This window comes from Ptychodera flava, chromosome 8, assembly GCF_041260155.1.
Source record: "Ptychodera flava strain L36383 chromosome 8, AS_Pfla_20210202, whole genome shotgun sequence".
Classification (NCBI taxonomy): Eukaryota; Metazoa; Hemichordata; class Enteropneusta; family Ptychoderidae; genus Ptychodera; species Ptychodera flava.
The window spans coordinates 21,884,583-21,900,385 of record NC_091935.1 but is presented as its reverse complement, the minus strand read 5'-3'; the positions used below and the strand labels follow the sequence as shown (position 1 = coordinate 21,900,385).

Here is a 15,803-nt window from a genome sequence, read left to right as displayed (position 1 = left end):
AATAAATTTTACATAAAGCATTCGGCTCTGTAAGCGATCCGCTTCATAAATGTCAGTCATATGACATCGGGATATTTGCTAAGCCAGGGCGTGATCTTCAATTCATGATAGATTACAAAGAGTTGTTTTCACCGGGGAATTGTCGACAAGAGGACATGTCTACCCCTCGGGGTTTTTTCAGAGACTCTACCTGTACTTTAGATGGCTAGCATGTCATCACGTGTCATCCATTCTCACTTTCTTGTTATGCTCACAGTTACAACATGTCCCTGTCTGCATCGATAAATGTCACAGTCTTATCTATAAAGAGACATTGCTCAGTTTTTTACATGGACAGGCAAATAGAGATTATCATTGAATTTTTAATAATATTACAATTTAACAATCTTTCAGTTTGTTACGAAATGTGTTCATATCGTATTTGCATTCATAGTTTATAGGTATATGGGGTGGACAGTTCACGTTATTACAGTGTAAAAAAAGCATAAGTCCTTCTCGTCAGGTGTCACATTTAATGCACGTCGCAGTCAGCAGTCTGGTCTCCTTACAAACGTATCAGCTATGAACACTTGTGAGAGTACAGATAAAAGTTATTAAAGGTATACACACCTGTAATATAAATATGCCCATATATAGTCAAAGGGGCGTTCCTTGGTATTCAAAATGTCCATGTGAGGGCGCTGTTTTTAAAAAGCGGCCACCCACTTAAAATCTGTGATTGGTTAGATTTCCTCTTTCCATGGTAACTGTGGCAAAATTGGAATAGGTGACAGTACACCTTGAAATACTTTTGCTTCCGATCGTTGATGTTGGTCTGTATGGAAAGACTATCATTAATTGTGATACATGAAAAAGAGGAGAATACTCAAGAACAATGTGTTTTGTATTGTGGAAGTGCCATTTGAAAGATGGTCAAAACAACATTGAGAGTTTGGCCCTCGCATTGTTAGAAAAAAAAACATGAAAGATGATCATGTTAATGTTATTTACTTCTAAGAAGTTTGAATGAATAGGGAAGGTATGTCTACTTTCTATCCTTGTCAATACTATAAATACTATACATAATAATGACTCGTAGAAAAAACTGTGTTTATAAACGATCTAAGGTACCGTTCAGTTTTTACGGCCGGGGGGGGGGCGGCAAAATCCAGGGGGGGTCATCATAATTTGGAATCCGCAAAGGGGGGGGTCATCGCTTTTTCACTGGTAGGAAAGGGGGGGTCACCATGTTGCATAATACCAACAATAAAGTTCACTTTATGCCATGGCCATGATCGACCCTCTTTACCGGCGGGCCGCCTTCGGCGGCCCACTACAATAAATATACATTATGTATTACCCATGTTAATGGGCAGACGCCTTTGGCGGCCCACTCCAATTAGGTTTATGCATGGCATGCAATGGCCATGATTGACCCTCTTTACCGGCGGGCCGCCTGCGGCGGCCCACTACAATAAATTGACTTTATGTAATACCCCACGGCAATCTTACGGTAAAATTCCCAATTGAAGCCGCGGCTTGTATTAGAAACATTTTTGAGGGACCCCTGGGATCACGCACTGAATAATGGTAATGGCCGCGCGCCTTCAGCGGCCCTGTCCAGTAAAGTCTACTTTATGCAATAGCCATGATCGACCCTCTTTACCGGCGTGCCACCTTTGGTGGCCCACTAGAATAAAGTTGACTTTACGTAATGGCCCATGACCCTCTTAACCGGAGGGCTGCCTTTGGCGAACCACTCCAAAAAAGTTTACTTTATACAATGTCCATGGACATGAGTTGTCTATGGAAATGAAGTTAAAAATTGCCTTACAGTCGTCCTTATTAACAGACGTTTCAATGGATGTGGCTGAGAAGTTTGTGCACTGGCATCGAATAAAGTGCGCCGCGTACGGAGTTCAAATCCAAACCATACGGGTAAATTGACCTATGGGTTTTGGTTATTTTTCAGGGGGGGGGTTCATCAATTTTTTTCGTCTGACAAAGGGGGGTCATCTTTTTTTCACAAAAAATGCAGGGGGGTCTATATTTTTTTGAACACCAGCGACAAGATTTTGCCGCCCCCCCCCCAGGCCGTAAAAACTGAACGCTCCCTAATTAAATATGCAATCATGTATCAGACTGAATATGGTTTCTGCGCTGAACCTAATGACTCAAAGGCATACTTCAAAATTTACATGAAAGGTGTTTACTTTGTCATCTAACCAAAAAGTATTTCATGTATGCTTTCCTAGTTCAAGTTTGTGACTCAGAGCAGTATGCTTCTTTGCGAATGTAAGATCTTTATGATTCTGTGTCAAAAAAGAGCAAACACTCGTCATCATCTCAAACTCACCCTAAGCTGATATGACATTTGAGCGCTTCATGTGACGAAAATGAGAGAGGTGATGTTATTTGAACTATTGCAGAAATTTTAGTAATGCATCACTTAATTTGCCCATATTTTGTATTTTTATCTTTGCTTTATCTCAATTCTAACATGCGACCCGCGCTGTTTTCGCAAATGAATAAATAAGTGATTGGATATGATTGTACTTGTTTTCAATCTATATTTTCAAGTTCATGAAAGACTAAAGCGAGTCTAAAAATACAGGTTAATCAATTTATTTAAACTGTGATCCAACTGGTAAGTCTGTTTGGATGATTGATGATTAAGACACACCATATATTGCCATATATGGACATTGTTACACGGATATACCATATATGAACATTTCCTTTCAGACAAAGCATACATAGACCATGTCACACAGTCATACAATATATTACCATACATTGACTTTGACACACATACCATATGTAGACATTCTAACACAGACACACCATATATGGGCATCGTAGCAAAGGCACTCCATATATGGACATTATTACACAATACAATTTTTATAGACATTCTACTTCGACATATCATATACCGACATTGTTACACAGTCAATTCTTCCCCTCTATCCTACTAGTGGTCGTAGATTTTGATCAACGATTTTTAGAAAGACAACTCTAAGAACAGCATTGTTTGCTTGAAACTCCATTTGTCAGACATACTCAAACTGATTATTCAGAGTTGGCAAAGAACGATGTCTGTGACCTTTCCAACTTTGTCCATTCGTTTCATTGTTTGCAGACGGGTACTGGTAAATGGATCACTGACAGACCTAAAATCTTTTTTAATAGTTCAGTGCATGTCTTAGGGCATCCCTTCTAATGTCTAGTCTTAGATTTAATCTTGTCTGATTTCTCTCAAGATAGAATGCAGTATCAATGGTGTACGTACAACTAACATGAAGTATTGTTTTTATGCGATTCACGTTGATAACTCACTACGTCGACTAGTATGCACAATGCCGCCAGTAGAATAAGAATACCGACGCCCTGTATGCGTTGGATGTGATAGTCTCTGTTCTTTCTCTGAAGTTCTTCCCGTACGTTCAAGTATCACTAATGTTTCCGTCGTAAAATCCATCATCCCGTTGTCGGCAAGATATTTCTCGCCCAAACTTTTTCATACCGATTATTCTTTTATGAATCACAGCCATTGTAGACGCGACTTTACGATGGCAGTGTCGACGGCGGCAGGTTAAGTATTGCAGATTCTCCACATCCAAAGAACTCTCACCTCAAAAGTAAATCCACTCTACTCACAATTTGGCCTACAGGTTGAAACATGGCACTCCTAGAGCACCCTAGCAACCATGATCTTGAGTTGTTCAAGGCATATTGAGTAGAATGTGTCGCAAAGGTACAGATTGTAACGGTTATTTGCCAGTCCCTGATTAATAAGGCTTCAACATAAGAAGAAGGTATAAGAAGAAGCCAATGACATCAGCATTCATAAGGTTTCTAGCGCTCAGATTGGTCAATGTATTTATGAAGCTACTGTGAAACTTTACAAGTGCCAAATGAACTCAGCGTGGCAGGGTACATCATACCATGGGTATCTTTTGACTGCATTCGGATGGCAGCTGATGCATTGGGAACTTTTCCGGATTCGAAGTGGTGTCAATGTCCAGCTTAATTGAAAAAAACACGGCTCCAAGGAGGTTTACTGTCACGTCTTTTTAGGCATCGACGGCTGCAAATAAGTGTTTTCATGGGCGCGCTCAGTTCCTTGGCTCGAGTGTTTATTTTTAAAATGGCCATTCTGTTTAATTTGAATTGCAAATAGCAGTTATCCTCAGTTTTGTTCATTTTACATGATTATGACATCCGAATGGCATCGTTTCTCAAAACCCTAGACACTAGTGATATCTGACAGCCTGTTAGGGTATACGCTTACGGACTTTCAACGAAGATAACAGCATTTGTCTGTTGAACGAGGGCCTGAGAGTCGCCGTGTCACGATGCCATTGGCCGACGGAATCAGGGAAAACAAATCTGCTTTTACCGAGTATGGCTAGTCACCATGTGCTTTGTGACACATCTCAACCAATCTTCTCATTAAAAAATCGAGTTCCTTTGCATTCACTGGTCTGTCTCCGTCGCAGCCATCTTCGATAGGCCTTGTAGAATGTACGCAAGAGTAGAGAGTACTTACCGCGTCAACAGATGTTTGTAACTGTTGACTAGATGACGTTTTTGAAAACTGTTGACCGCTAACTGGCTTTTGCATGTAAATGACTCAAAATGATGCATACCATGACTGCAAATTAGCGAATCAGGAAGTTTGCACGATGTGTTACAATGTATACATATTGAATGACCATGATCATAACAACCGCTTTCTCCTCTAACTGTTTTGCGCACCCAAAGTAGTCTATTTCAAGAGGCCGAATACTGACTGAAACCGGCTATTTAGGGAACTTGTATCTCACGGGCCATCATGTTGTCATCCGCAAATGGCATATCAATATGTGCTTTCTACCACATGAAACATAAGTACATGTATCATATGCATGAACACAAATTGTATCTCCAACATGCAATCACATCAAACCTTTTCCAAACATTATCCAAATAATTTCGCAAACTGTTTGAGGCAAACTGGATTATTTGCCATGTCAGAAATTTAAGTAGCTATTTCTTCTTTCGAATTCAGCACAAATCGAGAAGTTTTTTCCCGATCACACGTCTCGCTCTTCGTCTAAGTATGCGCGCATGCATAGATGGTACTTGCAAAATCTGGTAGCAGTTCGAAACTGTTAACCGGCTACTAGTTATTTGCACATGCCGGCACTGACAAACATAGGCGCACGGCGAATTTTAACATCACTTGTCTGTATTTTTATGTTGAAACATGCATTTTGTTAATAATGTGCAAAAGGAATTGTGCGGACAGCTTTTGAGACATCCAGTGAACAGCTCTGCTGTTACTTATACACTCGGCGAATTTTAAAACCACTTGTCTGTAATTGAATGGTGAATCATGCATTTTATTTATAACTGTGCAAACAGAAATCATGCGGGCAGCTCTTGAGACATACAGTGAGCAGCGCGCGCCCAGAGCACGGCTGTGGCCGCTCGGCTGTCTTGCGCACATCACTAGGTGTAAGGGTGTATGGTATACAAGACAGCCGAGCGGCCACAGCCGTGCACGGGGCGCTTTTCACTGTATGTCTAAAAACTTGCCCGCACGATATCCGTTTGCCCAGTTATTAATCAAATGCATGTTTCAACATTTAAATCACAGACAAGTGATTTTAAAAGTCGTCGTGCGCCTGTGCTAACATTGACCCATACAGCATAACTATTTAAATCTAAGAAAAACGACAAACATATGTATGAGCTGAGTCATCATTGTGGATTATCTTACGTCACTCATGAAAAAAACATTGTAATTTTAAACCCTCGCTGCAGGTATTTCCCTTATCACCGGCGTAATGAAACTCAAAACTTTTCATTTTCTGTACCTGAACAAATAATTCAGGTGGTTTCAACTATCGGGTCTCGATAGAAATATTTCATCCAAAGAAAAGTGTGCCATCAAAAATATTACGCTTAAAATATTTATTTAACGCTTTTGATACTGTATTTGGATGAACACTGTACAACCAAGGCCCTATAGGCTAGTGTTGTATCTCAATATTTTTCTGTCAGTCTCAACATTTTCACTATTCTAATGTTCATGATGTTATCTATTTTAGTTCTTGTATTTTGGTTTGTTGACATATTTATACGTTTTAGACTTGAGTAATGGAATTTCTTCCCCGAGAAAATGCGATCGTATCGTTGTTTTGTTTCACGAAGGTATACCGCAATATTGGTCGAGCAGATATACAATGTCTCCTTGTCTTGACGCGTCACGGCAAAACATTATTTCCTCCAGGTAGGATGTCAGTTGTGCTTGGCATATAGGCCTGTCAAGGTGAATATTGCACTGGGGATGGGCCCAACGCACATGCGATCGATTGCTGACGCTGGCGCAGTTCCTAGTTCACTCTTGAGCGCGCAAATTTATAAAATGTACACAGTTTCCCCTGATTTTTCTGTTTCGAATCGGATCATGGTGTTCACATACTATTCATGACCTTAGCAGCGCGTTAGCTTCCATTGGTGTGAGTGCGGGCAGAATTTCAGACATCGATTGTAAAAACAACTTGGCATGGATTTTTTACATGTTTTGAAATTTGGCAGCAAAATTTTATCAAGTTGTTGAACATTTTCGACAAAACACATGAATATTCCTGCGGCGTCACCCAGTCTATAGTTATTAACCTGCGCCACTTCGTAATTGATTATTTTTTTTGTATATAAATGGATAAATTCAGATTTTTTTGATACGACAAAAGATCTGATAAACGTCGGTCAATAACTTAAATCTTCTATGTCACCTTTAGCAATGTACAGAAAGTGTGGCATATGCATCACTATTGAGTCATGTACAAATAGTAAAAAATTACGATAATGTCTCGAGTCGGTATATGAATCCTCTTCTTCGAATCGTCCTTCTAGCGCGGCTAATTATTCAAAGTTGCTTTCCTTCCCATGGATACTGTCACAGCCGGATGCGCGCTCCATTCTAGCTTTCGCCTTGGGCGATGAATAGATAATTTTGATCTCAGAAAAGCGCGCTAATAACACTCCGGGGTATCTCATTAATGCCCTGCGACACGTTTGATAATAGTCGATAAACAGCTGATAAGTGAATGAAGCCCGGTCTGCTGTCCTTCAGACGTGATTCTAGTCCCCGGTGTGTTATTGAAAGCCGGAAAATGACCTTTGTTATCGGCGCCCTAATGACGATAACATCGAAAATGAAAAAAGGTGATGTGTCGACTTGTCTACGAAAAGAATCAATATGTTCCAATTCAACACAATCAAGCCATAATAAGGTTGTTTTCGGAAACCAAAATATCTCTCGTGATTGCGACCTTTCAAAATTTCGGCGTAATTCCTGTCTTTTCGTATCGTGCTTCCCCATTTTTTTTTTTTTTTGGGGGGGGGGCGGCAGTCATGTTGAAAAATCGTGCACTTCATGGTTACCTTGGCATTTAAACATAGAGACACGAGGTCGTCCTTGCATGCAGAAGGACAGGTCAAGAGGATGATGTAGAGTTTTGTACGTGCAGGACTATCCAACTTTTCTCGAGTTTTCATGACTAGATCAATGACGCTATGTTTTAAATGAAATCTCTTTTTTTAAGTCTTGTTACGTGAGCAGTAGATATAATTTATGGTAGTATTTTCTTTAATTTTGTCGCAGAAAACAGTTTCTTGCTCTTTCTGCAATATGTTAAAATACAAAATATTAGCTCTCCGAACATGAGAAATGTGTAAAATATATGCACTGTTTTTGTTGACAAACGGATATAGTCCGGACCATAATTCGGTTTTTGAACATTGTCAACACACATCATTGCAGTGTTTACCGCTTAATTGAACACTATAGTATCTCGACATAATTGCTGGCGTACAACAGGGTTTGCAAACAGAAGATAAATGCTAAATAAATCGACCAATCACCGACTCTGCATCGTGATGCTCCATACAATTTTATTGATTCATACCATATCAAAATGCAACTCGCATACTGTCGTGTCTAAAGCCGAATCGGATATCGTTTAATCTTTGTACTGTCGAAAAAAAGGTCCTGTGTAACACGATACTGATCAGACATTTAGGGAGCTTTCAGTTGTTACGAGCGGTGGGCCGGGGAAATGAGGGTCGGTCAGTCATGAAAACTATGACCCTCCCCTACTTGTATCTACAATGTGACCCTCCCCTTTTCCAATTTCTAAAATATGACCCCCCCCCCTTCCAATTAGAAAATTGAAATACATGTAAGGCAATATCATAACAGCTTCGCCCCTTAGACTGCCACTTTTACCCTCTATTCACACCACTTCGGTTTTAACCCTGTTACTCGATTATTCTTTGAATTTGACCTTTTTTCATAATATGATACACTACAGGTCTTGCTCTTACCAAAACGATACTACTCTCAAGTTATGGTAAACCCATATGGAGCAAGCGCTACCTGTCAGTATGAACGAGTGTTGGACTCCCATGCGTATAGTGAATAGATGATTTTCGACGAAATTCCAGTATAACATTTGTTGTGCACGTATGCACTTCTAATCTACCTACTCAACCAAACTACATTCATATTAATTGTCAAACACATAGAATGCACAGATACAGCTAGTTTCTCATTGGAAAACATTTTCATTAGTTTCCCCCAGAGACGCCATGTATAGTGAAATGACATTTTTAGTGTAATTCCAATATCATATTGATGTACTCAAATGCACTTCTAAACACCCTACTCTGGTAATTACGCTCATATCATTAATCAAGCCTATAGACATGTACAGTTACAGAAAGTTTTGTATTGAAAAAAAAATGTTATTAGTCCTCACAGACACCCGTGTATAGTGAAATAACATTTTCAGGATAAATTCCACTTTCACATATGTTGAACACGTATGCACTTATAAATACCCGACTCTAGTCAACTACATTTATATCAATATCACAAGTAGAAATGCACAAATTTAGTTAGTGTTGTATGAGGGAAAATTGACATTTTGGACTAAGTTTAAAAAACATTCTTGCACACATGTGCACCTTCAATAATCCCATAGTCAAGTACTCTAAGATTATATTTGAGATGAACTATACATGGCGACGAACGTCATACGTGTGCATATAGCCTTTATTACGTATATGTTATGCATCACACGGATAGTTTGATAGATAGATTTACACACACCATACCAGTTTCGTCTGTGCCATTCATAGTGTACGAGGTCGTATTTATGTATTCAACCTACTGGACGCCATGTATGTACCGTGAGACAGCTATTGCAATTCTTGTTATAAGGTTATTGTAAATAAACTGTAAATAAACAAATCAAAATGTGTATTCTCTATGAAATTGCCAAATGCAAATTGTAACCATCCCCCAGGCCCTTTGTAAAATACGATCCTCTCCCAAGGGCAGTTTTCTGAAAAATGACCCTCCCAATGTCCCCGGCGCACCCACTCATAATAACTGAAAGCTGCCTTGCGACAGACATTTTCGTCAAATATAAGTTGTTGTGGCACCGTCTGGCTTACACTAATGTGTACCCTACATTAATGTGTGCTTTGTACAGACAAAGTGCTCAGTGATATGCTCGTTTAGTGAGCTTCCCGTCTGGTTTGCAGCCATTGAAAATGCGCAACGGCGTGTCATTTTGATGAAGATAAGCATTGAAAGGGTGTCTGCACTTTATTCCACGTCATTGACTTTAGTCTCTCCTATCTTGCACGAGACTTCCAGCGACTTGAAGTGTCTGAATTTCTCATCCAGGAACGCTACCACCCTGCTGGAAGCCAACGTCATCCGTTGGCTTTTCGGACGATGAGACGCTATGATAACGCTGATAGCAAATCGATTGATTTATTCATATATAGGATTGGACCGGTTCCCTGATTTTGAAACTCCCTTGTACATGTGATATATCCCTGTTTGAGCCTGTCATAAGTGCTTTAAACCGTCTCCTTGGGTTATCCTTGTATGAATCATAACAGTTTCTCGTAAATGTCTTACAAACAATAAGTAACCTAGTGACAAATCGCTATGAAGACCCACCTGCCCTTCTCTGTATCCCAAGGAGAACGTTAATGCAACCGTTTCTCAAGGGACTTAAAGGGACCCATTTGTCCCCGGTAACAATTGCGGAGGTTGAAATAAATACGTGGACGTATTTTGAAGAGATTAAATGGATGTGTACCTTTAACATTTGATAATGTGCCATCGGTTTTTTCATGGTATATTATCATATCAACGGCTGTCTCTTGTGCAACGTCTTTCTTGTCCAAACGCTAAGTAGCTTGGTTGTCTATGCAGGATATGTGAATCGCTACTTATGGATAATTTTGAATTGGTGAGTTTAAGGACGGGCATTTGGACGATTTCTGGCGCATACATTTTGGATTAAAAGGCATCCATTGACAACGTTCGGTTGACAAGGATTTAGTTAATGCTACAGAGATTGAGAGTGAAATATGAAGAGGATAAATGTCAAAAAACCTGACAATCGTCGAGTAAAGGTTAAAGCGTCAGACCCTTTTGTAACAACAAATCTCACATCGGACCTGGTGCATTCTGGTTTATAAACGGCGGTTAAAGAGACTGGCTCAGAATCATTTTGGCAGATTCTATCAATCATCGTCCATGCTAGCTCATACACATTTTTGTATACGCCAATGACTTTTTCGTGTGTTTTAATAGATGTTTCATTTGGTGTACCTTTCTGTCTAAGGTAGTAGAGGGCAACAAAAATATCCGAAAAAATATGTGCATTATGTATATGGGGGAAACAGGCAAACAGACAGACGGACAGACAGAGACAGAGAAACAAAGAACAAAAATAACGACACTATTACCAAAAGTGACTTTATTATCCTTAATCGTCGCATAATAAGATATTGACGTCACAGTATAGGATGATGAATGATCTATCTGACAGTCAATGACACTTCTCGTTGTGAGTATACCGAACATATACTGTCATTGAAAATGATGGGGTTGGGTTTGGAGGCTAAATGGTCTTTCTAAACAATGGAACATGAACTTATGCGCACAAATCTATGGACGACATGACTAGGTATGGGCGGTTGCACGATGCTTTTCTGCGTTATTCAGTGAGTTTTTTTTTCTCTTCTGTGCCAACACTTTAAGTCAGATGATAACATAATAACGGTTTCTTCAATAACGCTGACTCGTAAAGCTTCAACATTAACACATGTCGAAAGGATGTGTTGGCCAAAGTTTAGAAATAATCTTTCATTTGTTTACTGTTTGCATTTTATATTTCTTTTCAAAGATTGAACCCGATCGATAGTCTTCTGCCGACTCAGTTCTTCTCGTGACGCAAGCGTGTTTACTAGCCACACGTATAAAATGGTATTTCATTCAACTCGCACCGAGAAAGCGTTTTATCTTTTCCCGTCTGACAAGGACTAACTGTCGAAAGTTGTGATCACGATTCAGCTGTTGTCGTAAGCCACAGTACCGGACGGTATTTTTGACAGTCACGTGACGGTTCATTTATTTCAGCTACTTGATATACCTTTATACAATCACTACGCTCTAGAAATGACAAGTTTAGGGCAAACTCAGCCAACCTTTATTTACTTGTTTTTTGTGGTCTGAAGTTCAAAATATGAACAAGGTGCAAAAGCTATGGCGCCAAAGTAACATAAATAGCACACGCGATAGTTGTCTAAGTTGTTGACATTCTCTATCTTATGTTAGTTGGCATACTCATATTTGATCCTCGGAGTAGTTTAAGTTCACATCCAGTGGATAAAGGCTAAACTGAAAAAAGTGTCTCGCGTGAGTTCATGTCATGTGGTCTCCTGTGGAACTTGCATAAATTAGGCCTATGTAGTCGGGAGTGGTGACTGTCGCAGTTCATTGTTCGGCTGGCGACAGGATTCATTGTTACAGCGCCCACCAACCGCTGATTCGTATGCGGTCGCTATTTAATTTTGAACATGTGATAAGACAGTCGCTGATCGTCATAAACGCCCACATTTACGGTTTGAAATAAGGCCGATGAGCGGTAAAAGAGCTGTCGTTAACTACCTGTGTTTGGTGAGTGTACATTTTTCACTGTTTGCAGCTTCTCGGCGAGAGCCAATTAATTCCCAGCGGGGTAATTTTGGGCTTATCATTTGAACACTCGAACTCTTCAATGGTCGTTTGTATGACCCTACAATCGATATTGGCAGTGTGGTAGTCACTGAGAGCATGAAAATAGTTTGGAGATAATGTGACCATGTCTGTTTGTCAGCAAAAGCCCCATCACGTATAGAAGATCACTCGTTGATTTGGTTGTCTGTTTTGATGTTCCTGGAATTTGTGTTCAAAGTATTCCGATACCCTTCAATTATGAATTAGATGAATTATATTGACATTGCAAGAACAACACACTCCAGCTCCTTGAACATACTTGACATCACATGCCGTTTGCTGGACCTATTATGCAACTTTTTACGTCAGATTTGTTGCTTTTACCGTACAACTATTTCCGAAATCAACTCTACAAGCCCTGATTGCCTCATCGCTCCAGTGTCTTCGGTTGCCTGTTCATATTGCTTTTAACAGTGACGAGCGTATAGTGTTAGGACAATAATCCCCTTGTCTCGTTCAAAATTTAAAATGCGTCATTTTATAATCCGTAAATTCCTTAAGATTCCTTAATTATATTTCAAAAAGTATTCTTTAAAGTTCATTGTTGATAACGAACAAGATCATACATACTGATTATTATATATATATATATATATATATATATATATATATATATATATATATATAGATATATATAGATATATATATATATATATTTTGTCATATAATATTGTCATATAATATATACATATTGTCATATAATATTATATATATATATATATATATTGTCATATAATATTGTCATATAATATATATACATATTGTCATATAATATATTATGTATAGTATGTATGTATCTATGTATGTGTGAACGAACCGCAGTTACTTCTTTACAAGAAAATGTTGAAACTTCTCAGTCTCTCACTTTTGTTCTTGTGTCGACTTTTTTCCCCTTTCCTTTGTTTTAACTTTCTATTTACTGTAAAAAAAAAAACAGATAAATCATAGTAAGTGCTGCTAAAGAAAAAGCAATATTACAGATCCCCCGCCTGTTACGTTGAAGGAAGATCTGTCTTATGAATTACGGCTAATTTTCATTCAAAAAGGGACACGAAAACACACAAACAAGAAATGTAAGCAGGCAGCAGAATGAAATATGGAGTCATCATTTTACCATTGTAGATAAGTTCAAAATTTAATGAGTGTCTGGTCTACAGTCAAAGTACACTGAGGACAATCTACACAGTGAAATTCTGTCATTCTTCGAAATTGGTATAAATTTTAAGTTTTGGATGTACCCAACATTCATTCTTCACGACTGAAAACTAGAATGTTCTTTCTTAAGCTTACATTTATTAATGCATTTTTTATCCGGAGTGATAACATAATTTGACGCCTTTCGTCAAATTTTAACTGTCAGATCATTGCGTAGAGCACTAAACGAAGAATGTCATAAACTCCGAAAGATCACAAAATGTGTTCACATGGCGCAAGTCTGTAGACCTACTCAGTCCAGTGGGAGAGGTTGAAATTTATACTAACAATTGAGATGAATCTAGTATCTGACTAGACACGGATTACTGTCCCTTCTGTAGATGGTCTTTAAACCTTCTTTTATGTTCCTAGAGTCAATATTATAATAATCAGACTGGCTGGGCAGGTCGGCGTCCATAAACACTCATAACTGCTACGACTGTATTTATTGAACACGTTTACTGTTTGCCACAACCATAGAACCTGGTCTGGATTTAAATTCAGCTTATCTGGATCGCCAGTAAGCTTATCCATGATGATTTCACTTACAGAAAGACTAGGATTGCACCCCAATGAAATCATTCGCACGGGTTCGGTGTAAAAGAGAAAAGGGTATATTGTTCGTTTCCTCCTATATTGATGAGTCCAACGTGCTTATGAAAATTAACACATTCGATACGATTATCAACAGAAGAATGGCATCTTAAGAGTTTCTTTGAAGTATAAACTGATGGATAGATATGGTATATTTGAGTCGAGCAATAACAACCCTGGAAATGGTCAAATTTTACCCTAAAAGATTAAAGTTTTAATATTTTCTTTTAAATGACTGACTGAAGTTCTAGATTAAGAAAACGATGGCATTATTCACGAAACAGCAATCTTTTTAGGTGTTCTTAATGACCTTGTCATGTTTTAATTCCTATCATTGGAAAAAATAAGTTGTATGATCCTAGAAACACTACACTTCCGCTTTGAGATAGACCACTGAGAGGAATAGAAGTTTATTTTAATGCAGGATCTGTCGAGTACATCTTTAATGGTCATCAAATGTTCATTACGATTAAGTTCTGCAATAATACAGTCTATAAAGCAGTCTTACAGGAAAATCTGCTACCGTTATTATCATTCCTGGAATCATGGTATACACATTCTCCTGCCAAGTGCCGAGATATCCATTCTTAAATTTATACTTTTCCATTTTTTTCACGCCTTGTGAGTTGCAATTATTCATATCATGATGACTAGATTCACATAATTGCATTATTTAGCATTGGCAGTTCTGAGAGATTTCAAAATTTATATGTAATAGCAAAAGCCTTTGTCGCAATATTAATTCCTGGTAAAACTATCGCCTGTCAAGCTATGATTGGCTCATCTATTTTTATTTCACCACTGAGTATGATCCAATTTTACTTTTACATCCTCTAGATTATTCTTTATCAACTGTGATGCTGTGAGTCAGTGCCGACCTTAATTGAAGTGTTAGCCTCCTGGATAAACATTTCCGCCATGTTTTTCAAATATCAAATGCCATTATCTGAAGGCCATTTTCAAGACTATCGTGTTGTTGTTTTTTCTGATTTAACGACCTTCAAAAGCACAAAAATATGTCATTAAGTCGTTTCTTTGTTGGCTTATACAAAAGGATTCGTTTATCACATTACTTTTTTGATTCCAAAACCAAACAATTTGTAGCCAAAGCTTTGATCAAAGGCGACATCGACGGCCATATTTGCGGGTGTGCCTAAATACATATCACGTTTGCATTTCGTGAATACGTGTGACAGCAACTATAGCTAAAACCGCCCTGTGAGCACATTAACGTTAGAAAATCCATCTTTGAAACAAAATCATAAAAACACTATGTTAACGGATAAATGTCATGTACGGTGGTTTTTATCAACAGCAATATATTGTGGTTACAGAACTGTACGATCAACTCAGTTCTCTTTTTTCCCGAGATATGTTTACTCACTTCAAAGATAGTTCCGCTATTAGAAATAATCTTGCAAGATTCTGATCATTTTGTTTGCGTTGGAACATTCTTGTTTCTTGTTTACATATCCTCATTAAATTCCATGGAAACCCGACTGATTCTGTACCTCCTAAGGAGCTAGCAAGCCGTGTTCCTTACCGATGGTATAGGAGGTAAAACCAGGATGGGGAAAGTGAACAAGTCGGGCTATATTATTTTTGCCCCCCCCCCCCCCACCAGGGGAGGGATCAGGTCATTTTCCGATAACGCGACGGCTAAACATCATCGGGCAGTCGCGGTACAGTGTGTTAGTGTCTGATTTGATGTGAAATCTCTTGGTTGATGGTAACCCAACTTTCAAAAAAGTGTGTATTCTATTGATATTTTATGATTATTTGTGTCGATTCTTAGTCTATTTAGACATAGGTAAGTAACTCAGAACTATAAAAGGAATCTGTTTTGATACTTTGCTCTGGTTTGAGGTTGTTGTCTTCATCGTGTGGTGCCAAAGGT

At 38.6% G+C, this 15,803-nt stretch overlaps 1 protein-coding gene across 2 annotated transcripts in view; it reads left to right on the top strand.

The window, feature by feature from the left end:
- Nucleotides 1–15,803, top strand: part of LOC139138785 (prostaglandin F2-alpha receptor-like) — a 53,042-nt gene that overhangs the window by 24,528 nt on the left and 12,711 nt on the right. The window contains exon 1 of one of the 2 annotated variants that reach the window (XM_070707311.1): nucleotides 11,822–12,019. The exons of the other annotated variant lie outside the window; for it this stretch is intronic. The gene's annotated coding sequence lies outside the window, so the exon portion shown is untranslated. Of the gene's footprint in view, nucleotides 1–11,821; nucleotides 12,020–15,803 lie in introns of those variants that run through there. 2 annotated transcript variants of the gene reach the window in all.